Source organism: Anomaloglossus baeobatrachus, chromosome 3 (genome assembly GCF_048569485.1).
Source record: "Anomaloglossus baeobatrachus isolate aAnoBae1 chromosome 3, aAnoBae1.hap1, whole genome shotgun sequence".
NCBI classification, from domain to species: domain Eukaryota; kingdom Metazoa; phylum Chordata; class Amphibia; order Anura; family Aromobatidae; genus Anomaloglossus; species Anomaloglossus baeobatrachus.
The window spans coordinates 535,800,031-535,826,342 of NC_134355.1; the positions used below are offsets into that span (position 1 = coordinate 535,800,031).

At 47.8% G+C, this 26,312-nt stretch overlaps 1 pseudogene; it reads right to left on the reverse strand.

The window, feature by feature from the left end:
• The window catches only part of LOC142297295 (phospholipid scramblase 2-like), a 138,478-nt pseudogene that overhangs the window by 93,506 nt on the left and 18,660 nt on the right, over positions 1–26,312 (reverse strand).

Here is a 26,312-nt window from a genome sequence, read left to right on the forward strand (position 1 = left end):
GTGAGTAAGTTATAACAAATTGTTCACATGCAGCTGATTTGCTGTAAATCTGAGGATTTTGTAACAGATATGATGGATTTGTGATACCCCTGCAGTACCAGGTGTCACAAAAACAAGGTAACAGCTCGGTCCTACATTACTGTGCCAGTCAGCACACACACACTAGCCCACCAGGACATTTACACTCACAACCAGGTTGGGAGACCCCTTAGAACCAGGTGACAGGGCTGGGCACTGTGAGATAACAGGCAGCCAACTGGGAAGGGAGGGACCAGACCTGGGGGAGGAGAGAGTGACCAGAAAAGTGTGGTGTGACGTTGAAAAAGGAAGTTAGTTGAGTTTATAGTCAGCTCAGTGAGCTTGAAGAGTTCAGCTCAGGAGCTTAAAGGGCTCAGAGAGTTGAGTTGAGGAAGGAGTAAGAAAGCTGGCGGAGTAGCAAAGGAAAAGTATCAAGACAGACAAAAGACTCTTGAGACACAGTGACAGTAGAAGGAACCACCAAGTACTGAGTAGAAACAACAGCACCTCAGAGGAGAAAAGTAGCTGAAGAGCAAGAGAGCAAGCTCCAAGGACAGAGGGACCCTGTGGAGTGGGCGTCCAGGGCTCACAGTACTTTTGCATGCATGGGGTGAAGATCCCAGAACAGACAAGGACTCTAAGCCTACCGTTAACTCTGCCAGGGGGGTGGGTTTTGAGGACTCACCTGCCACCACTAACGTCCGAGGCATCAGCAGCGATGAGGGGATCGGGAATTATTCCCTTAAATAGTCCAAGCTGCCTGCGGCAGGACCCAGACACCAGGAGGACCTCCAAGTGCTCCACACCAGGGAGGACCCACATACACCAGAGTGCAAAGGAGGGAGAGTGGCACCAGTTTGGCTGGCACAGCTATCCAGGACACAAGGACACCTGGGAATCCAGTACGTCCCGAGGTCGCTACACCATTTGTAAGTAAAGACAAACAAACTGCACTCTCTGTCTGGACTGCTTTACTGCGCTGTGCCTATATGTTAACCCTTCACATACCCCTGGGGAAAAGCCCTGCTCACAGAGGGCTCTACCATCCACGCTGCCCCCATCATCCCCAGTGGGAACCCCCAGTGGCGGCCCCATGATCCCTGGCTGCAAACCGCGAGTGGCGTAGTCCGGCTATCATTTCAATTTTATTTTTATTTTCCCTCTTATTTTAAACTTCCGCTGGTACTCCCAGGTCCAGAATCCCTCGAGTAACGGATCGCCCAGATCCAAGCAGCTAAGCTGCCACGGGGCGCAACAGATTTTGCAAAATAATATACACTCCAGATATCAATTTCCATGCATTATACTTTATTACCCTATGGATTTTTTGTAGGTAAATCCATGGAGAAAAATCAAACAAATACTTAGTTTCAGTATGCTGTAACTGATGAATGTTGCAATACAACTGACCTTTTTTATATTTTTTGTTTAATATCAAGAACTCTAGGATGCTACTGACTATTAACCCATTACAAAAGGACAAAACTGTATATCTGCAGTGCAAATTATTAATGGCAATCCACAAAACAGTCATGTCCAGTGGATTATGCTTTTAATAATTAGCACTACAAGAGAAACTCCTTGAGGCCTGAAACACACATCCGTGAAACACGTGCGTGTTTGGTCCGTTTCCGTGTATACTGGAGGCACGGCCAAACGTGCACCAATGTTATTGTATGATAAAAGTTCCACGTGCATTTTTGATGCATGTCCGTTTGTCCGTGTCCGTGATCCGTACCTGTGTGCGTTTTGCACGGCAGCATGTCCGCTTTCTGCACGGACCCAATGAAAGTCAATGGGTCTGTGCGCACGTCCGAGTGACACGGACGCATCTCTGTTTGCTCCCTGTACGTTTTGTGCTTTTTTCATGTGATGTCGGTCTTTTTTCTTTTTCTGTTTCGTTCTCTCCCTCAGCCCGTCGGTCGGTCTCTATGTCTGTCGGTCGGTCTCTCTGTCTTATCTCTCCCTCTAGCTGTCTGTCGGTCAGTTCCCCCCCCCTCTCTCATACTTACCGTTCCCCGATCTCCGGCGCGGCACTGCACGGCTGTTATAAAAGCTTCGGCGGCTTTTACTATTTTGAAAAAGCCGGCCGCTCATTAATCAATCTCGTATTCCCTGCTTTACCCGCCCACAGGCGCCTGTGATTGGTTGCAGTCACACACGCCCACCACGCTGAGTGACTGCTGTCTCACTGCACCCAATTACAGCAGCTGGTGGGCGTGTCTATACTGTGCAGTAAAATAAATAAATAAATAATTAAAAAAAACGGCGTGCGGTCCCCCCCCATTTTAATACCAGCCAGATAAAGCCATACGGCTGAAGGCTGGTATTCTCAGGATGGGGAGCCCCACGTTATGGGGAGCCCCCCAGCCTAACAATATCAGTCAGCAGCCGCCCAGAATTGCCGCATACATTATATGCGACAGTTCTGGGACTGTACCCAGCTCTTCCCGATTTGCCCTGGTGCGTTGGCAAATCGGGGTAATAAGGAGTTATTGGCAGCCCATAGCTGCCAATAAGTCCTAGATTAATCATGTCAGGCGTCTCTCCGAGATACCTTCCATGATTAATCTGTAAGTGACATTTAAAAAACACACACACACCCGAAAAAATAATTTATTAGAAATAAAAAATACTAACAAAGTCCCTCATCACCAATTTATTAACCCCGACAAAGCCCTCCATGTCCGGCGTAATCCACGGACCTCCAGCGTCGCTTCCAGCTCTGCTACATGCAGGTGACAGGAGCTGCAGAATACACCGCCGCTCCTGTCAGCTCCACGCAACAAATGAGGTGAGTAGCGCGATCAGCTGCTGTCAGTCAGGTAACTCGCGACCACCGCTGGATCCAGCGGTGGCCGCGGGTAACCTCAGTGTCAGCTCAGCTGATCGCGCGGCTGTCTTCAGTTGCTGCATGGAGCTGACAGGAGCGGCGGTGTCTTCTGCTGCTCCTGTTACCTGCATGTAGCAGAGCTTAAAGCGACGCTGGAGGTCAGATGGCTTGAAGTCCTGGTCTGCTCTGGAATCTGCACCCCGTGAGTGCAAAGTACTGGGAGTCCTGGATTTCTACCCCGCAGGAGTCCTCTGTCCCTGGAGCTCAATCACTCACTCTCCAGCTACTTTCTTCTCTGAGTGGCTGCTGTTTCTACTGAGGTCTTGGTGGTTCCTTTCTCACTGTGTCTCAAGAGTCCTTTGTCTGTCTTGACACCTTTCCTAGATAGAGAAAGAGAATACGGGTGTATGCCGCGCTAAAAACACAGGATCCAGAAGATTTAATTAAATCCCTTTTATTTTCACAGGTCTACGCGTTTCAGAGATATATCCATCTGCTTCATCAGGACAAAAGGAATCTTACATCAGTAACTGCCAAACAAGACTCATATATAAATGTCTGCATTGCCACGTATGCATTTTCCACATCAGCAGCCCCTTTGACTCAAAGCCATGACTTAGAGCCACGTGGAGCAGTCAGAACGCAAAAAAAAGTGTTTTAGCTGCAATAAAGAAAAAAACATATTTTTACATACAATACAATACAATGAAGTTGACATGAAGGGTTAATAATTTTTTTAATAATTTTGATATATAAACAAATATTTGATTAAAATAGTATTATTAATGATTATCTATGATGTTTTTATAGTCCCTTTCTATATATTTTATATCATTTGTCAAATGTTTTTCAAATGTTTTACATGTTTAAATGTATCACATTGTCAAAAAATCTTTGTAGATCCACATGCGTTTCATTTTTCATCCCTACCGTGACCAATATAAATACATATATTTATGTAAAAAAACGGCATTGTTTCACACCAGCTGAAGATATGCATTTTGAACACTAGATATATTTTCACTAGTACACCCACATCAAAAATCCCTGTGATCAATTCCCGCACTAGAACATGCGTTCACACAATTTTCTGCATTGCTGACCATTTTTTTCACCTTAAACGCATGCACGATGTGTTTTTTTCCCACGGTGTTGGACTTTCATCACCTTTCCACGCATGCGCCCATTGATTCTCTCGATCTCCAAAGTTTTTCAACATGGAAAGACAGTTCCTCAGTATCACATCTAAAGCCTTCAGTTCTCAAACCTTTTATGTGTGTTTTAAATGTTTTCTTTTATTCACTTCTCTCACCTTTCCGTGTGATGAAGCATCAGTTGGAAATATGTTTTCCATTTTTCCTCTTTACATGATATACATACTGTCTATACTGTCTGTTTAGTTTATATATATCAATATATTTTTCAATATATAATTTTTCAAAGTATATCACCTTTTTGAACACATAGTTTCATGATAGTCCGGATACCTCACTTCACCGGGGTTTTAACCCGTAATTACACATCCACTGTTTCACAGTGAAAATTCAAGTTCAAGTCTTTTTGTCTCCACAAAACTCAAAATCTCTCTCTTTTTAATCGTTATATATTTGTTTACACACACCAATGATACACAAAAAAATCCATGTTTATTCCAGCGGTTTTTATTTAACCCTTCATGTTAACTTGATTGTATTGTATTGTATTGTAATGTATGTAAAAACATGTTTTTTTTCTTTATTGCAACTAAAACACTTTTTTTTGCGTTCTGACTGCTCCACGTGGCTCTGAGTCATGGCTATGAGTCACGGGGGCTGCTGACGTGGAAAATGCATACGTGGCAATGCGGACATTTATACATGAGTCTTGTTTGGCATTTACTGATGTAAGATTCCTTTTGTCCTGATGAAGGAGATGGATATATCTCTGAAACGCGTTGACCTGTGAAAATAAAAGGGATTTAATTAAATCTTCTGGATCCTGTGTTTTTAGCGCGGCATACACCCGTATTCTCTTTCTCTATCTAGGAAAGGTGTCAAGACAGACAAAGGACTCTTCAGACACAGTGAGAAAGGAACCACCAAGACCTCAGTAGAAACAGCAGCCACTCAGAGAAGAAAGTAGCTGGAGAGTGAGTGATTGAGCTCCAGGGACAGAGGACTCCTGCGGGGTAGAAATCCAGGACTCCCAGTACTTTGCACTCACGGGGTGCAGATTCCAGAGCAGACCAGGACTTCAAGCCATCTGTTAACTCTGCCAAGCGGGTGGGTTTCCAGGACTCACCTGCCACCAATAACGTCCGAGGCATCAGCAGCGAAGGGGGGACTGGGACATATTCCCTTAAATAGTCCAAGCTGCCTGTAGCAGGACCCAGACACCAAACGGACCTCCTGGAGCTCCACGCCAGGGAGGATCGACATATACACCGGATTTCAGCGGGTGTCCCGGTGTCACGATCGGGAGGCTTTTATCCCGTGGCTCCGCCCACCCGCTCTCTCCCCATCTGACTTTGGCTCTGTGTGCTGCCGCTGATATGGGTGGGTGGCAGCAGCACTTTCCTGGATGCTGGCGCTTTAAATCGGCACATGCAGCTCAGCCCAGTGCACTCACTGCTCACTGTGGGCTGCTTGTGTACGGAAGTAAATCTGTGGGCGGAGCTACCGAGCAACATGCTGAGCTCTGTCCATAGATGCAGAGACTGGAGGAAGAGGAGCTGCAGCACCAACGCTGTATGTGACCCCCCCACCTACCCAACCCCCTCCTCACCTGAGCTATATGCCTCCAGTCACCCCCCTCACCACATCTGTATGCCCCCCTCACCAAATTTGTATGCCCCCCAGCTCCCCCACCAGATCTATATGCCCCCCAGCACCCCCAGATATGTATGCCCCCAGCACCCCCCAGATCTGTATGCCCCCAGCCCCCTCCCACCAGATATGTATCCCCCAGCCCCCCCTCACCAGATCTGTATGCCCCAGCAGCCCTCTCCTCACCAGAGCTATATGCCTCCAGCCACCCCCCCTCACCAGATCTGTATGCCCCCCAGCCCCCACACCAGATTTTGTATGCCCCTTAGCCCCTACACCAGATTTGTATGCCCCCCAGAACCCCACCAGATCTATATGCCCTCCAGCACCCCCCATCTCTGTATGCCTCCAGCCCCCTCCCACCAGATATGTATCCCAGCCCCCCCTCACCAGATCTGTATGCCCCAGCAGCCCTCTCCTCACCAGAGCTATATGCCTCCAGCCACCCCCCCACCAGATTTGTATGCCCCCCAGCCCCCCCACCAGATCTATATGCCCCCCAGCACCCCCAGCTCTGTATGCCTCCAGCCCCCTCCCACCAGATATGTATCCCAGCCCCCCTCACCTGATCTGTATGCCCCAGCAGCCCTCTTCTCACCAGAGCTATATGCCTCCAGCCCCCCCCATACCAGATCTGTATGCCCCCAGCCCCCACACCAGATTTGTATGTTCCCATCATCCCCATCAGAGCTGTATGTGCCCCCAGAGCTGTATAAACCCCAACACCAGAGCTATATGCCCCTTAGTAATATCTATGCTACCAGTAATTTGTATGCCCCACAGTAAAGTGTATTTCCCCCAGTAATGTGTGTACCCCTTAGTAACGTGTATGCCCCTCAGTGAAAAGCACAGACTTTCTTCACTGACGTGTTAAACACACATATGTCCCTTCATACACGCCGTGATTCACGGCACACAGTGGTTGTCCATGTGCAATCCATGATACGTGATCCGTACTCCGTGATTGCACATGGACATATACTCACCTGCCCCCGCTCCTGCTCTCCGTGGTGCTGAAGAGTCCCGCGATTCAGCATCCAGCCACCGCTCTCTCACCTCTGCAGCTGCTTCCGGGTCGGCTCTGGCTGCATAAATGAATATGCATGCCATAATGTGACAGTCAGGAAGAAGCAGAGAGCAGCTGCCGAACTCAGCATCGCTGGAGAAGGTGAGTTGAAAATGATTTTTATTTTAAATGTCCGTGTTTTTCTGGTACATGTTTCATGGATCACACCATAGTGTGGTTTGTGGGACATCAGTGGTGCCAGAAAAAAACCAGACATGTTTCTGTGCGGCAATCACGGTTACATATGTACGCCACACGGAGACATGGTCAATGAAAAATCACTGATGTGTGTGCAGACCCATTGATTATAATGGGTCTGCATAGGTCAGTGATTCTGGTATGTATAAAAACTAGCACATACATACCAGAATCACTGACATCTGAAATAGGCCTAATATGTATGCCCCTCAAGTACTGTGTATGCCCCCAGCCCCTCCTGTGCTGAATATACTGTAGCCCCCAGCCCCTCCTGTGCTGTATATACTGTAGCCCCCAGCCCCTCCTGTGCTGTATATACTGTAGCCCCCAGCCCCTCCTGTGCTGTATATACTGTAGCCCCCAGCCCCTCCTGTGCTGTATATACTGTAGTCCCCAGCCCCTCCTGTGATGTGTATATACTGTAGCCCCCAGCCCCTCCTGTGATGTGTATATACTGTAGCCCCCAGCCCCTCCTGTGATGTTTATACTGTAGCCCCAGCCACTCCTGTGCTGTATATACTGTAGGCCTCAGCCCCTCCTGTGCTGTATATACTGTAGCCCCCAGCCCCTCCTGTGATGTGTATATACTGTAGCCCCCAGCCCCTCCTGTGATGTGTATATACTGTAGCCCCCAACCCCTCCTATATATATATAGTATCTAAAAACCCCATCCTCCCTTGTTATGCATACACAGCGGTGTCAGTGTGCACTGTGCGTGGCTAGGTCTGTTAAAGTGTTGCCAAGTGATCACATGCCGAGGAGGATCTGGATAGAGAAAAGCGGGGTAGGTGAGTGCGGCTGCTGCCGGCTTCCCCATATTATTACCTCCAATGTGTGTATATGTATGATGTATATATCTATGTATGTCAGTGCAGATGACTGTGTATAGATTTGTCTGTTTATATGTATTTTAGGGAATTTGTGTTCAAATATGTACCGTATATGTGCGTATGCCTGTGCCCATGATCAGGACTCACTGTGTCCTGTAGGCAGCGCGTCCTGACCTGCGGGGCTGCACGTCTCCTCTGCAGGACACCGCAGCTGCCTGTGCCCATGATCAGGACTCGCTGTGTCCTGGAGGCAGTGGGTCCTGACCTGCGGGGCTGCACGTCTCCTCTACAGGAGAACGCAGCTGCCTGTGCCCACGATCAGCGTTCAGTGCTCTGCAGTCTCCTGCTGTGTTCTCCCTATGGAGGACGCATGCAACTGCAGCAAACAATTGATATGCTGCAGTCTGGAAAGACGCTCCGCAGGTCAGTGTTTGCTGCAGAAAAAACAAGCACAGTGGGCACGAGATTTCTAGAAATCCCTCCACTGCTTGTACTGTACAATGCAGTGTTTTGGACACAGCAAAAACACGCTACATCCAAAATGCTGCAAACACTGATCATGGGCATGCAGCCTTAAACAATGTGATCAGCAGTGCTGAAAAAGATTGGATGTGGGTGTGACAGATTGCAAAATGGGTGTGGTTAGAGGGCGTGGCTTAAAATTGCCTACGCGCGCCGCATATGTTGCAGGCGGAGGAGGGGACGCTGCGCTCACCCACTGCTCGGGTCCGGCTGCTGCTGCTGCTCGGTGGTGGCTCGAGTGGTGGGCCGTATCCCGGGGACTCGAGCGGCGTTCCTCGCCCGTGAGTGAAAAGGGGGAATGTTTGTGGTTTAGGGATATTGTCCGTGACGCCACCCACGGTTGTGGTGAGGTTGTGACACCACCGCTGCTCTGGACGGGGATCCCGGGAGCGGTGACAGGGAGCAGCTTGGATGTTGTTTTCTCCCATCCGTGGGTAGGGGGTTTGGTTGTCCCGGGGCCCGGTGATGGGGTAGGGATGGATGGCAGGCGGGTTACGGGGCCTGGTGAGGTGCAGGGTAACGGGGACAGCGCTGTGCCGCACGGCACGGTGGTACTCACTCAGCCAGTAATTCACACGGAGTCTCTAGTCAAACAAACGGCTGGATAGACGGGTCCCACAGACGGCTGCGGTTGTTCTCCCGGTAGGTTGATGGTGACTGCCTTTCCCTGCACCTGTATTGTGTTTACGGTTCCAATGGCTTCCCACCGGTAACCCGCTCTCCAGCTTGGATGGGTGCTGATGGAGCCCCTTTTGCCCGCAGGCTCTGGCCCTGGGAACTGTAGCCTTGGTGGTGACTGTGTTTCCCTTTATGGTGTGAGCTGTTGCCTTCAATCGGGTCTTGATTGCTGGGAAACCCCGGAGGTTCCATTCACTAACGGATTTGACCAGTTTTACGGCGACTCCTAGCCTGGTCGGGGTCCGTAATTCCTGACGGATGGTGCTGGCTTCTCTTTGCTCTCCGATCCGGTACCGCCGGGCCACCGCCCGTCCACGGTCCTTACGGTTCGCTCCAATCGGCCTCTCCTGCAGACGGTCATCACCGTCTGCCAACCTTGCTGTTCCGTCCGGGCCACACACCCGGACGCCTTCAGTCTCCTCTTTTTCCACTTCACTCCACTACTCCCTAACTGAACTGCTTCCTTTTCCCGCCTCCAGGACTGTGAACTCCTCGGTGGGCGGGGCCAACCGCCTGGCCCACCCCCTGGTGTGGACATCAGCCCCTGGAGGAAGGCAACAAGGATTTTGTGTTTGGCTTCGGTGTGCCTAGCCGGGGTGTGGGGTGTGTTGGTGTAGTACCTGTGACGACCTGGCTTGTCCAGGGCGCCACACATACTTTGTCCCTCTTTCTCATCTTTAAATGTTGGGAGGTATGTATACGTTTTGTTGGGTTTGTGAGATCATAACTTAATTGCCACCACTTATTTATAATGTGGCATTGAGCTACTCCAGATAACCTCTTTTAACATTTCAACCAAACTGAAAAGTAATGCCGTTGCGATATAACCTGACAGTTAAAACTCAAAATATTCCAAAACTGTTTGGGGTTCCCCTCCCCTATAAAAATTCCACATCAGAAATTGACGGTGGCTGTGAATTTATTATACATTTTATGTTGTTGTTTCTCATAACGGATTTCACACTTTGTCATGCAAAATGGTGATATTTATGGTATGTTAGAAATTTTCACTGCAAAACCCTCATAATTTGGTCCATTTCTTGAGTATTTTGATGGACTCTTCCACTAATTAGTAGATATTTAGTATAGAAGTAGATATCAGGCCGACCAACAACATTTACAGTTTAGAGTATTGGAGTTTTAATGTATGTTGTAGAGATTCACGCTCTCAGCTAGGCATTAAATAATGTTCACACAGGCAACGTAGTTTCTCCAAACATGGCAGTGTTATTGCATTCATAAAACTTCAATTGATTCCAAACAAAACAATCTCTTCTGGGCATAGAGGTAAAACAGCAAATAGCCAGTTCATTCAGCAGGTGCATACTGTATGTCAGTGCGGGCCAACCCAAATAGATTACAGTCTATTTTCTGTACCAAACTTTCCACAAATAATGGGTATGATCATACCAGTCTCAGATCCTCTTCTCCCTGTGCTCCAACACCTACGAGCCCCAAACAGGAGTATTGAAATCAGCTAGGTGACTCAGCAGTCTCCGCACACTGCATTCTGTTCAATCTCCCTAGTACAGTTAGAAACTCAAGTGAACATGTGACGCCCCTGGACTAGCAGGCCATCACAGGGTACTGCACAAGCTGCTCTTGCGTGCGGTATTCCACCTCCCTGTTGGTTCTGGGTCCCTATCTAAATAGTTTTGCCTGCAAAAGCAAAGCAAATCGTAGATACACCCTGCACCACACCCACCAGGCACACCAGTGGACGGCTTGAGTGGAATAGAGTCGCCCAACTAGGGGGTCAGGGAGGGGAGGAGTGTAGTCAGTGAGTGAAGGAGTGTAGTGAGAGAGAGGAGGTCGGGAGAGGTGGCTCCTAGAGAAACTGTTTAGATTGCAGATGGTGGTCTGGGCCTAGAGGAGTCAGACCCCCGGTGGCAGGGGATTGTGGCAAGGTGCCTGGACCTGTCGAGGAGGACAGCCAGCAACCTAGCACTATCACTGGCCCGTGACCGAAGGCACGACGAGGTACACGGACCCTAGGTCAGGGAGTAGCTTCAGGCAACCCGACAATTCACCTGAGGAGAACGGAGCCTTTATGATCTGTTCCCACCCGCTCCAGAATTGGGGCATTAGCGCAACGAGGGAGATATGACTTTCCAATCCAAAACAGTCAAGAAAATCCCAAGCCTGAACCCTGAGAGCAAGCTCCCACACTTAGCCATAGTGGGGAGCGGGGCCCGGCAAGTTCCATACTACTGGGCTACCACGTTGAAGTTAAACTTAATGCCAGGAGGAAGGTCATGGATCACCAGGCAACACTATAGGGGACAGGACCCGGATGAGCTCCCCTCAGCGGCAGCGGTACCCAGAGAATTGGTTTACCCGGTTGTCAGCGTCTGCTTATGAATTGAGTGAGTACCGTACACCACGGGTGGTGTCCCAAACTATACATTAACTCCCCTGTAAATACCCTCTTTCATTTGAGTTGCTGCACGACCCCGGGTCTGGAGACCCTTGAGCCACAGTTAACCTGGATCTGAGCAGCTCTGCTGCTTCCATGGGGGAAGCACAAACACATGCCTTGATCTTTAGTTAAAGCTAGCTAGGTGCATGTAACCAAGACCTCCAGTGCTAAGATTATCTCATTCCTCCCTGGCTTTGCTACATACCCTCCCCTCTACCCAAAGCTGAGGGCCGGGCACCCTGCGCCAGCCCTACGGGCCTATAGGGCTTTAAATTGACCTGAGATTCATGCTTAATAACACAAGGGTAACCTAGCAACCCCAAGAACCTGCCCCTATTCTTAAATAACACTTTTCAGCCATTCTGACTTTGGGTAGGTAACAAATTCCCTGCTACTTTGACATCAGGAATTTTAGCTTCTGACTGAGTCATTAAAGAAGTTGTCCAGTTACCAAACTGGTTTTTTTTTCTCCTAAATCTTGATAATACAGTTAGGTCCAGAAATATTTGGACAGTGACACAATTTTCGCGAGTTGGGCTCTGCATGCCACCACATTGGATTTGAAATGAAACCTCTACAACAGAATTCAAGTGCAGATTGTAACGTTTAATTTGAAGGTTTGAACAAAAATATCTGATAGAAATTGTAGGAATTGTACACATTTCTTTACAAACACTCCACATTTTAGGAGGTCAAAAGTAATTGGACAAATAAACCAAACCCAAACAAAATATTTTTATTTTCAATATTTTGTTGTGAATCCTTTGGAGGCAATCACTGCCTTAAGTCTGGAACCCATGGACATCACCAAACGCTGGGTTTCCTCCTTCTTAATGCTTTGCCAGGCCCTTACAGCCGCAGCCTTCAGGTCTTGCTTGTTTGTGGGTCTTTCCGTCTTAAGTCTGGATTTGAGCAAGTGAAATGCATGCTCAATTGGGTTAAGATCTGGTGATTGACTTGGCCATTGCAGAATTTTCCACTTTTTGCACTCATGAACTCCTGGGTAGCTTTGGCTGTATGCTTGGGGTCATTGTCCATCTGTACTATAAAGCGCCGTCCGATCAACTTTGCGGCATTTGGCTGAATCTGGGCTGAAAGTATATCCCGGTACACTTCAGAATTCATCCGGCTACTCTTGTTTGCTGTTATGTCATCAATAAACACAAGTGACCCAGTGCCATTGAAAGCCATGCATGCCCATGCCATCACGTTGCCTCCACCATGTTTTACAGAGGATGTGGTGTGCCTTGGATCATGTGCCGTTCCCTTTCTTCTCCAAACTTTTTTCTTCCCATCATTCTGGTACAGGTTGATCTTTGTCTCATCTGTCCATAGAATACTTTTCCAGAACTGAGCTGGCTTCATGAGGTGTTTTTCAGCAAATTTAACTCTGGCCTGTCTATTTTTGGAATTGATGAATGGTTTGCATCTAGATGTGAACCCTTTGTATTTACTTTCATGGAGTCTTCTCTTTACTGTTGACTTAGAGACAGATACACCTACTTCACTGAGAGTGTTCTGAACTTCAGTTGATGTTGTGAACGGGTTCTTCTTCACCAAAGAAAGTATGCAGCGATCATCCACCACTGTTGTCATCCGTGGACGCCCAGGCCTTGTTGAGTTCCCAAGCTCACCAGTCAATTCCTTTTTTCTCAGAATGTACTCGACTGTTGATTTTGCTACTCCAACCATGTCTGCTATCTCTCTGATGGATTTTTTCTTTTTTTTCAGCCTCAGGATGTTGTGCTTCACCTCAAGTGAGAGTTCCTTAGACCGCATGTTGTCTGGTCACAGCAACAGCTTCCAAATGAAAAACCACACACCTGTAATCAACCCCAGACCTTTTAAGTACTTCATTGATTACAGGTTAACGAGGGAGACGCCTTCAGAGTTAATTGCAGCCCTTAGAGTCCCTTGTCCAATTACTTTTGGTCCCTTGAAAAAGAGGAGGCTATGCATTACAGAGCTATGATTCCTAAACCCTTTCTCCGATTTGGATGTGAAAACTCTCATATTGCAGCTGGGAGTGTGCACTTTCAGCCCATATTATATATAATTGTATTTCTGAACATGTTTTTGTAAACAGCTAAAATAACAAAACTTGTGTCACTGTCCAAATATTTCTGGACCTAACTGTATGTGCCTCTCCACATATCTATTATGTTATTTTAGCAAGATTACCTTTTATCGTGCTCTAGTGTGCCGCCCCCGTGCCAGCTGCTCGGATCCGGGCCTTCAGGGGTGGTGGCTCGAGGGTCTCCGGACCCGGGGGTGTCGCGGACACGCCGCATAAATGGGGGGACGTAGATTTACGGGCTAGGCTGTAGTAAGTTCGTGACGCCACCCATGGTGTGTGGTGAGGTGGGACACCACCGCTGCTGTTATGGGGCACCCGTGGGAGATGTTGTGCAGCAAGTTGTTAACCCTTCCGTGGGCAGGGATGGTGGCCCTGGGACCCGGTGGCTCGGTGAAGGGGATGGCGACTGCAGTGGGTGCTGGTGTACTCACTGTTAGTAAAACACACAAGTCTCTGGTTAACCAAGGTGATGGTGGCCGGTACCGCAGCCGGTTGCATTCGGGTCCCCCACCCGGCTGGTGGTCTCTATCCTTTTCCTGCACTGCTTGTGTAAGGTGAACTTTCCTAGTGTGAAACTCAGGAGTCCGCTCCCGGCTGGAAGTGGCCTAAGGAGCCGTGCCCGCAGACGCTGGCCCGTGGGATCTATGGGCCTTGGCGGTGACCTCTTATCCCTAATCAGTGGGCTGTTGTCTTTTATGAGGGACTTTGGGTGGGACAGGACCTCTAGTCCTGGCCTCAATCGGTTAATTAACCAGTTCTGCTCGGTTCCGGTGCTGGCTTCAGGGTCCGAGTACCCCCTGTTGTGCTACGGTTTTCAAGTCGATTCCCCGTGTCGGTACCAGTGGGCTACAACCCTGTCCCGGTCCACCTCGGTTCTGCCGAGCCGTCTTCCTGTCTCCTGCTAAAGGAGACCATCATCTGCCTCCTAGCCAGTGGCACTAGTGCTCCTACCCTGGTACCGTTCAACTTGGACTTCACTGCTGGAGCTACACCTAGCTCAAGCCCACACTCCTCTCCAAACTGAACTCTAGACAAAACTCTACTGTTTTCCCGCCCCGGGCTGTCTAGACCCTCGGGTGGGCGTGTCCCAACTGCCTGGTCACGCCCACTGGTGTTCCTGTCTGTCCCTAAGGGGGGGTGACTAGGGTATCTGGTTGGCTGTGTGTTTCCTAGTGAGGTAACGATGTTATGCGGGGACCTATGTGTGACTACCTGGACACCCCTTGGCTAGAGATAGGGACAGGGAGGGACAGCCACCCGGAACGGGGAGTGTCTTGTAACTTAGGACACCCTCCGTCGTCAGGAAGGGTCAACAAAGGCTATGAGATCAGTAATTTGATGACTCTGTGAATATCTATCGCTATCCTTTTCACGCTGAAACTATCTCTTCCCAACATCTCACTGGCACTGTTTTGTCCTTTATGTATTTTTTAGAGAGACACTGTTTGTCATATTTTTATATTTTTCTAAATAAAATTAAATATATTTTTAGAGGTATTGCTTATTCTGTGGTCTTATGTGACTACCTGGTTTTGCCAGGGCGTCACATTCCCCCTTGGTTAAACACAGACCGTCCACGGGCTGTCCTACCACCACCATTTATTTAACTGGAAAAGATAAAAGATGAACAGTTACAAGTATAATAACATATTTACAGTTAGCATATTTTTGTTTTCATCCCTTATGGGAGGCATGTTTCTTAAACGTTGCACAATAAAACTGGGATGGGACGGGACCGAGTCCTTCTCACTTCACCCACCCAAACAACCTGCCCCCTGGTGCCACTGCTAAGCACTGGTGCGCACCCCTTTGCCCAAGTCCAGGACAGGTCCGGGTGTTGCCCAAACGTAAAAAGTTCCTTACCCGGCAGTCCTTTTCAAGGGTTCCACATCCAGGGGACCCCTGAGCTGGTGCATAGTCACCAGTCTCAATGGTGACAGGGCCTCGGCCAACTCTACCACAGGCCCTTCCTCCAACCAGCCTCTACAGGGACTGTGGCTTGGTGAGAAGGTTGGTCAGGGATTATTTACAAGACCCAAAAGTTTATGGGTTGGCCCGCAAATTCAAAACCATTGTCTTTCAACTATAAAACAACTGTAGACATTCAGATGGTCCCAACGGTGACTTGTCAGGGAAAGTGGCCTGGAACCGCTACCACTGCTGTATGGGGCCGTATGGCTCACTTAGGCCCCGAGGATCGGCATTCCGGGACCAGCTGCAATGCATCCCGGAGCTTTGAACTTCCATCGGGAACGGAGGTGGTATAGCAGGTGCTGCCGCTGCTCCAGGGAGCAGTGCTGGCCGGCACTTTCCCATCACGTAGGAAACAGGCTCCAGCTTCGGGCAGGTTAACGAGGTCAAGTCAGTCTGGGTACCTTTCTCCTGACGTGGTGCCGTACGGGTAGCTCGGCTCTCATGCGCCCACACCACGACCACTATTCTCCGGACCTCCACCTTCCACTCCAGCACCTGTTGCAGTGACTGCGACCGTACCCAGATACAGAACCTCGCCAGCTCCCGCTCCAGCCAGGTAGCGGTCCCCAACGGTAAGTGATCTGATTTATGCTCCTCCACGGGGGTCACCACCCCACCTCAGGGCGCCACCGCTCCAGCGGTCGGCGCGGCCCCAGCATTAGATTTTGTAGAGGACATCTTCCTGCTACTCCTCCTCGGTCATTTTCCGGCACTTCTTTTTGCAGCCTCTTAGTTTCGTTTTCCGACTTCCAGGCTTGCTTTCCGGCCGCATTCCCAGGGGGTGGGGCTTCGGCTTTTGCGCCCTTTTCACGGGGAAGAAGACGCTGGGCTGTAGTTTTCGCACCCAAAATGGCGGCAAAATAGCGACTTCTGAAAATTTGGCAACGGATCACCGTTGACTGTACAATACAAGGCGCACTTCCACAAGGTAAGTGGATGGGTAAGTATCCTGTTCATGATGCCAAGTTTTGGGGTATGCCGCCCCCGTGACAGCAGCCAACGCTGCTTGGATCCGGGCCTTCAGGGGTGGTGGCTCGAGGGTCTCCGGACCCGGGGGTGTCGCGGACATGCCAATAAATGGGGGGACGTAGATGTACGGGCTAGGTCATAGTAAGTTTGTGACGCCACCCACGGTGTGTGGTGAGGTGGGACACCACTGCTGCTGTTATGGGGCACCCGGGGGAGATGTTGTGCAGCAAGTTGTTAACCCATCCGTGGGCAGGGATGGTGGCCCCGGGACCCGGTGGCTCAGTGCAAGGGATGGCGACCGCAGTGGGTGCTGGTGTACTCACTGTTAGTAAAACACACAAGTCTCTGGTAAACCAAGGTGATGGTGGCCGGTGCCACGGCCGGTTGCGTTCGGGTCCCCCACCCGGCTGGTGGTCTCTATCTTTTTCCTGCACTGCTTGTGTAAAGTGGACTTTCCTAATGTGAAACTCAGGAGTCCGCTCCCGGCTGGATGTGGCCTAAGGAGCCGTGCCCGCAGACGCTGGTCAGTGGGATCTATGGGCCCTGGCGGTGACTTCTTTACCTAATTGGTGGGCTGTTGTGTTCTATGAGGGACTTTGGGTGGGACAGGACCTCTAGTCCTGGCCTCAATCAGTTAATTAACCAGTTCTGCTCAGTTCCGGTGCTGGTTTCAGGGTCCGAGTACCCCCCTTTGTGCTATGGTTTCCGGGTCAGTTCCCCATGTTGGTACCGGCGGGCTACAACCCTGTCCCGGTCCACCTCGGTTCTGCCGAGCTATCTTCCTGTCTCCTGCTGACAGAGACCACCGTCTGCCGCCTAGCCAGTGGCACCAGTGCTCCTACCCTGGTACCGTTCAAATTGGACTTCACTGCTGGAGCTACATGTAGCTCAAGCCCACACTCCTCTCCAAACTGAACTCTAGACAAAACTCTACTGTTTTCCTGCCCCGGGCTGTCTAGACCCTCGGGTGGGCGTGTCCCAACCGCCTGCTCACGCCCACTGGTGTGTCTGTCTGTCCCTAAGGGGGGGTGACTAGGGTATCTGGTTGGCTGTGTGTTTCCTAGTGAGGGAATGGTGTTATGCGGCGGCCTATTTGTGACTACCCAGTTTTACCAGGGAGTCACACTAGCAGCACATCCTCCAGCTCTGATGGGGTTAATCTCTCTCCTGACTTCCTGTGTTCAGTTCCTACAACTTCCATGATCCTTTGCGGTGGCAGCAGTCTGTATCTCACACCCACCCACACACACCCTCAGATCTTCAGCCAAAGACTCCTCCTTGCCCTCTTCCCTGTCTCTGCATGTTATCGCACTGAGAGAAATCACATCAGTGAAGCAGCAGCAGCTCCAAGCTCTGCACAATACAGAAACACACACACACATTGCTCTGCTCACACACACTGTGCACACACTGCATTCTGCTCATCATCCCACCCCCGTGCGATAACATACTCACCCGACTTGACTACTCCTCTCCCTCTCCTCTCGATCCTGATGCCAGCCGCACACAGCTTCAGGATGGGTAAGCCCTCCTCTTGATACTGGGCTGTGACGTGTAGTAATCACCGCCCACAGCCCAGTCACTAAGGATCAGAGGCAGCTGGAGCTGCACATGTCACGTCATCTTTCAGAGCCTGGAAGTTGACGCGACATCAGTGGATGCCAGAGGCCGCAGGACCCAGGGGTCATGTGATCACCACTGAGAGAGGGGAATAGCGCCGCTCAATGCCAGACCTAGAAATAGAAGGCAATTAAGAGACTTATAATAGGGATTTGCATTGATAGTGAAAAGGTGAACCAACCCTTTAAGCAAAGGCTTTCTAGTATGTTCTTGTCCTTCCAGGGTTTTAACAAGTTGTCATAATATATGGAAAAGAGCTTCCTTTTCCCTGGTCAGTGGACTTTATAGCTGACATCTCTCACCTTCTCCACCAATACTGAGTGCTAAAGTCTTAAGGGTGCTTTACATGCTGCGATATCGCTAGCGATTGCTAGCGATGTCGTGAGCACTGGAACCCGCCCCTGTCATTCGTGCAACATTTTGTGATCGCTGCCGTAGCGAACATTATCGCTACGGCAGCGTCACACGCACATACCTTTTCAGCGACGTTGGTAACCGCCGAACAATCCCTCCTTCAAGGGGGAGGTGCGTTCGGCATCATAGCGACGTCACAGCGTCGTCACTAAATGGCCGCCCAATAGAAGAGGAGGGGAGAAGATGAGCGGCCGGAACATGCCGCCCACTTCCTTTCTTCCTCATTGCCGGTGGACGCAGGTAAGGAGATGTTCGTCTTATGACTGGAAGCTGAACATTGCCAGGAGGAATAAAGTTTATTTCCTCCTAGCAGTGAAGGTCTAAGGAGTACTTTACACATTTTGCGACATCGCTACCGATATAACGTCGGGGTCACATCGTTAGTGACGCACATCCGGTCTCGGTAGCGACATCGCAACGTGTAAATCCTAGGTGCGACGATGAACGAGCACAGAAGCGTTAAAAATCGCTGATCTGTGTAACGTCGTTCATTTCCATAATGTCGCACCATCAGGAGATACGATGTTTTTTGTTGCTCCTGCGGCGTCACACATCGCTGTGTGTGAAGCCGCAGGAACGACAAACATCTCCTTACCTGCCTCCATCGGCAATGCGGAAGGAAGGAGATGGGCTGGATGTTACGCCCTGCTCATCTCCGCCCCTCCGCTTCTATTGGAAGGCCGCTTAGTGACGGCGCGGTAATGTCGCTGTGATGCCGAACGCACCTCCCTCTTGAAGGAGGGATTGTTCGGCGGTCACAGCAACGTCGCGGACCAGGTATGTGCGTGTGAAGCTGCCGTAGCGATTATGTTCGCTATGGCAGCATTCACCAGATATCGCACATACGACGGGGGCGGGTACTAGCACTCTGGACATCGCTAGCAAATGCTAGCGATGTCGCAACGTGTAAAGCCCGCCTAAGTGTCAGTATTTAGAACCTATCAACCTGCAGAATAACCCTATATCAGCAGGTTAATAGCGGGGTTTTTTACGTGACTGGTTCTCAATGTTTTGTTTTAGATACTGTTTTTTGGAGGTTTCAAGAGAGTTCTTGTGTAAAAAGGGCCATGGTTTTATAACTAGAAGGCACATATTCACATGTTAAATATACATGTTACCAAGATAAAATCCTACTTACCTTTGTTGTCTGACAATACGGAAACCATGGGCATTCAAAGGGTTTGTAGACTTCCATAACAACACTCTCTGTATTATCAAAAAACTTCCTAGTAAAAGATTTATATCCTAGACAGACGTATTGGTAGGGGCAAAGTCTTCTGTGACGGTGTACACTTGTTCGCCCATGAGGTTTTTTATTTCAAATACAATTCTCCTACAGGCTAAACAGAAATGTTAACATATTATATACATGTATAGAAAAGCATGATCAATTAAGTATTTTCCCAGAATTTACATTTCAGTGTAAAGACAAAAAGTAAACCACTGATTGTTTTGCAAAACAGTTTTGCTACAAAATTTGCTGTTATGTCGTGTAGGTGAACAAAATATTTACCAATCAACAGCTTCCCCTCTTTCCAAAGTCATTCCGGTTCTCTTCTAGCCCTCTTGACTTCTCCTCTGCCTTGCCGGCTCATACAGAGACCTCTGTTTGGGGAGGTGCTACTTCCTCAGTGCAATTCTATCAGACTCCGAATGAGGCTCCATAGACTTACACTAAGAAAGTAATTTCTGGCCCACACATAAACCCCTGTATGATAAGGCTAGTCATGATCCAGAAGACTAGAGCTTCACTGGAAACTAGAGAAGATGTCAATCAGTAAATATTTCAGTGCACCTACACTAAATTGCAGAAATACGTACAAGGTATTAAGGCATAAAGCATTACCTGGGAGCACTTCTTTATTAACCTCTCTTTTGAATTTATTTTGTACATTCTTTGGAAAAACCTACTAAAGCAGTTTTTCCACATCCATGCAATAGTAGTAAGTGCATTAATCCTTTATCAGGTGCGTTTTCTGCAGGTTGACCAAATTAGACTGATGATTCTGAACATACGTAAATATATCAGACAGTTTCATAGCATCTGCCAACCACCGAATATTTCAGCTTGAGTGTAACACTATCAGCTAAACTTTAATTTACTAATGAGTAAAAGATAGCAGTTGTATATATTGTTTGGTTAATATCTTCCCTGTGGACAATCCAACATGCTGTACTTTTTAATAATAGGAAAATTCCCACGCAGTACCAGAACAAAACTAAACAACATTATTTGCTCTTTAACCCTTTTCACTCACCTGAAATAACGTGCTAACATGCTAAGAGGGAGGAATGAGCTCAGGAACAATGCCCTTGCGACTAATCCTGAGCTTATTTGCATATCATAAAGGATCTTTAGAAATACTTCTTATAAAGATTTCTTTATCTATGCTACTAGATACAGGGACTGTGAGGCAGGGATTTGCAATATGCACCCAGAACTACTCATGGTTCTAGATGCATATTAAACCTGACAGGTTCCCTTTAGCAAAAAAGGAAAATGGGCTGATGCAAAAGTTTGGGCATTCTGCATGGTTAGTACATAGTAGCATGCCCTTTGGCAAGTATCACAGCTTGCAAACAATTTTTGTAGCCAGCCAAGAGTCTTTCAATTCTTGTTTGAGGGATTTTCATGTATTATTTGTTGGAAAAGTCTTCCAGTTGTGTGAGATTCCTGGGTCATCTTGCATGCACTGCTTTTTTGAGGTCTAGCCACAGATTTTCAATGATGTTGAGATAAGGGGACTGTGTGGCTCATTTTAAAACCTTCAGCTTGTGCCTGTTGATGTAATCTATTGGGGATTTTGACTTGTGTTTAAGATCATTATCCATTTGTAGAAGCCATTCTCTTTTCAACTTCAGCTTTGTTACGTTTGAATCAAGAATTTGTTATAACATAATTGAATCATTCTTTCCTCTACTGTGAAATGTTCCCATGCCATTTGCTGCAACACAACCCCAAAGCAGGATTGACAAAATCTCCATGCTTAATGTTTGGCGGAAGTTCTTTTCCTAAACTACTGTGCCCTTTTATTTCACACATACCCTTGATTATTGTGGCCAAAGAGTTCTATTTCAACCTTGTCAGTCCACAGTACTTGTTTTCAAAATGCAATAGGCTTGTTTAGATATTCTTTTGCACACTTCTGATGATACATTTTTTGGCGAGGATGCAGGAGAGGTTCTATTCTGATGAATCTTCCATGATGGCTATATTTGTGAAGATGTCTCCGATCGTCTCTGATCAGTACAACAATGTACCACAACTCCAGAGTCTGTTAAATCATCCCAAAGGTCTTTTGCAGTCAAGCAGGGGTTTTGGTTTGCCTCTCTAGCAGTTCTGTGAGCAGCTTTCATAGAAATTTTGCTTAGTCTTCCAGACCGTTCTTGACCGCTACTAATCCTGTTACTTTCCATCTCTTAATTACACTTCAAACTGGGTAAAGAGCATCTTGAAAATGCTTTGCTATCTTCTTATAGCCTTCTCCTGCTTTCTGGACCTCCACCTTTTTATTTTTCAGAGAGCTAGGCAGATGCTTAGAAGAACCCATATCTGCTGCTTTTTGGCACAAGGGTAGAGGAGGCTGGACTTCTATAAAGCTGTGAAATTTTGATCACCTGGCCTTTCCTAATGATGATAGTGAACAAACCATAACCCTAACAAGCTAATTAGGGTCTGAAACCTTGGTCAAAGTTATCAAAGAACACAAATTTACAAGAGTGCCCAAATCTTTGCATTGTAATTGTTTTTGTAATTTTTAAAATAAAAGAATTTTGTTTTTGCCCAAAATACAAGGGAAATGTCATCTTTATCTTTATGAATTTTAGACATTTCATCTTCAACTTGCTTAACTGTTCACAATAATGTCAATTTTGACATGGGGTGCCCAAACTTTCACATACCACTGAATATTGCTACATTCTTGAAATATTTGTTTAAATGTTAAATGTCTGAACTTTATTACATATACTACTTCAATTAACCTGTTTCGTCTGCGCCGTATGTACAAATATTCATGTGACGTTATATAAATTTGGCCCTTCTAAGTGTAAATTACGAAATAGCAAGGGACGAATGCAGAAGAAGATGACTGTAGGATCAAAATGTACAGATATGTTTGTAGGTGTTACTATGGAGACACATTGGTCTGCAGATGATCTCTAGAGACAAATTTATAATAAACAGTTGCAAAGGTAGCAACAGACATTGAACCAGGAAAAGTAAAAAGGTGAAGACTTACCATAAAAATATTTCAGATTTAGTTGCACCAGTATTTCAGACACCTGTAAAACAATTTTGATGCAATGTATAATCATAGGATTCGATACAACCTGAAAAATCCTGTTACTAATTTTAACTCATATGACCAAGGTGATAAATATACATAATTCATGAAGCTGTTCTTTGAAGTCAGGAAAAGTGGGAAGGTTTAACCCTCTCTTGACTGGGTGATGTTCAATTGTTTGCGGTTTTGTTTTCATATCCTCTTCTTCCAAGAAACATGGCTGTATGAGGGCTAGCTTTTGGGTTTTTGTTTTTGTTTTTTTAATGTCAGATAAATTTCAATTTTAAATATTATTCATTTTACCATTCAATGCACTGAAAACTGGGAAAAAAGAGCAATATTCACAATTGTGGTTGGGTTTTAATTTTATGGCAATTATTGCACTTTACAAAAATGATCTGGCATAATGATTCTCTAGGTCAGTACAATTACAGTAATACCCAACTTGTATATATTTTTTTAATTTAAATAAAAAATAATTAATTTGTGTTGTAATTTTATGATATCCCCTAAGCTATGTTTAGACATAGTGTTTTTGCTGCATTTTTGCATGAGAGAGAGAGAGAGAGAGACAGAGAGACTCTGTTCATGGCAGGCAGCTTCAGAGCATGTGTGACGCCCCTGGACCATTCAGGGTGTCACAGGGTACTGCACCTCTTTCTCTCCTGTGCAGGACTCAACCCCCCATGGTTCTGGGATCCCAAACTCGGGTGTTGATTCTACTAGCATTCAAATCCTAGCCACACCTCACACCACACCCTGTCAGACACACCAGTAGGTTGCTAAGCTGGAATAGAGCCGCCCACCTAGGGGTCAGGCAGGCTGGTGGGAGGGAGTTAGTCAGTCGAGTGGTGGCCCTCAGAGTGAAGAGTCGAGGGAGTTGGAGCTCCCTGTAGTGACTGAGGTTAGGTCACAGACGGTGGTCTGGGATCGCAGGAGTCAGAAACCCGGTCGCAGGGTATTGAGGCTGGGTGCCTAGACTCAGTCTTGGAGGACAGTCAACAGCCCAAGTCTAATAACCGATCCGGGACTGAAAGCACGGTGGGGTACTGGACCATAGATCAGGGAGTAGCTTCACGTAACCTGATAATTAACCTGGGAGGATAGTGTCTTCAGGAGCTATACCCACGAGCTCAGAGAACGAAGGCATCAACACAACGAGGGGGATAAGGCTTTCCAGCTTATGCGTCCCACTGAAATCCCAAGTGTCAGTCACAGCTCCACTGACTAGCTTCAGGGAGCGGGACCCCGACAGCTTCAGGCCGAGGGGTCACAAGGAACTTTTCTAAACACGGTGCACGGAGGAAGGTCCGGCTCACCGGTCAACACCAGAGGGGACGGATCCCGGACGAGCTCCCCTCAGCAGCAGCGGTACACAGGGACTTGGTTCATCTAAGTGTCAGCGTCTGATTACTGACTGCACCCATGCTGACACCAAACTGAGTGAGTACGCTGCCCTCCCCTGCGCCCGGCCTGCACCACTATCCCAAAACCTCCACCATTAAGAGTCCAGGGGCCTCCCCTACCCATGGAGGGAACGTCATCTCGGCTGCCCTGCTCCATCTCCCCCGGGTGCTCGCATCGGCAGCGGCGGTACTCCCCTTACCGCACACCACAAGTAGTGTCACAAACTGTAATCCCCTGTAAATACCCCCCTTCACATTTGAGTTGCCGCAGGACCCCGGGTCCAGAGACCCTCAAGCCACAGCGAACCCGGATCCGAGCAACTCGGCTGCTTTGCAGGGGTGGCACACATGCTCTGTAGGGCAAACTGGATCTGTTTGTGATGGATGCAACTGCATTTCAAAAGAGTGATCCGGCACCCATTCACATAAATAACAGCTCCAGCCGCAAGCTGCAGGATCTGTTCAGATGCAGTTTTTTGACAAAGGTCAAAAACGCAACATGTTGCGTTTTGGGACCTGCATAAAAAAAAACAGTAAACAACAGATCCGGTGTGTGCCGCACCCAAACGCATGCAACCGCATCTTACCACGATTCCACTGAAAATGCATTGAAATCAGGGCAGGATCCGGTCACATGCGGTTTGCGTTTTTTTGACGTTAGGCACAAAAACACTTATGTGAAACCAGCCTAAAAAGCTGTTTTTTACATTACCAGCAAAAGCTATGAAATTCCAGAAATCTCCTGCACACATACACACACACACATCTGCTTTTTTTCCTGACTGAAAAGTAAAACTGCTGCATTTTTCGTGGGTTTTTGAAAAAAGCATGTTAATTCTTTTAGCGTTTTTGCTGCTTTTTTCACCTTTCAAAGCAATGAGAGTTGAAAAACGCAACTGCGTTTTTATACTGCAATTTTGCAGTTTTGTGGTGAATGAAACTAACTTTATTTAAACTTGTACAGTATGAAAATGACTAGAGATGAGCCACCCCCCTAGTGTTCGAGTTCGGTTCATAGAACGGCGGCTCAGTTCGGCAAACGTTCGACGAACACCTTCGAACCCCATTGAAAACAATGGGAGGCAAACACAAACACATACAAACACATTATACATGTACACATACAGTTAATAAACATTGCCATTACACTTACAGGTCCCCGCGACGTGTCCTGCACTCTGTCTCCCTCTCTGTCTGTCTTTCCTTCCGATCATCGCTGCGCCCTCCTGGTAACCAGCACTGAGGATAGGACCTTCCGTGACGTCGTCATAGCATGTGACCAGTCACGTGTCTATTATCTCATTGGCTACAGACTGGTCACATGGCTAGACATCATGCTAGGTCCTGTCAGTGCATCTCTCCAGTACGCGGTGCTCGGATGAGCATCTCCGTGTACAGGCGAGATGCTTGGGCACATGCTTGGCTCCCCATTCCTGCATGTGGGCGCTCTTTACAGAGTCAGCCCAGATGCAAGGACTGGATGCCACATGCGGTGAATAACAGAGATCACCGTTGCTATAGTAACCTGCATGTCAGATTACTATTTCAACGGTGGCAGCGCTTACAACCCGCAGCCTCTGCTCACTCACTGAGTGATTAGACTGCACGGGAGCAGCAGCGTCTTCCTCCCATGCAGTGCTGTCTGATGTAGCAGAGCTGCATGGGTTGAAGGAGAAAGGAGACAGAAGAGCAGGATCATGGAGGGGTGAGAAAGAGTAATAAACATGGAGTCTCTAAGTGTGTCTGTGTATTTATTTCTATTAAAGTATTTTTTCTCTGTGTGGTGTCTTTTTTTTAACCCTTTATTGGAGATTCTTAATGGCCGGGTCAAACTTGCCTAACACTAAGAATCTCTGGCTTAATACTAGTTGGTAAAACAAAGCTAGTATTAACCCAATATTACCCAGCAAGCCACCCGGCATCAGGGCAGCTGGAAGAGTTGGATACAGCGCCAGATGATGGCGCTTTTATGAAAGCGCCATTTTCCGGGGTGGCTGCAGACTGCAATTTGCAGCAGAGGGGCCCAGAAACCTCGAACCAACCTGTGCTGCGGATTCCAATCCCCAGCTGTTTAGTTGTACCTGGCTAAACACAAAAATAGGGCGAAACCCATGTCGTTTTTTTTATTATTATTTCATGAAATTCATGTAAGAATTAAAAAAAGGGCTTCCCTATATTTGTAGTTCCTAGCCGGGCAC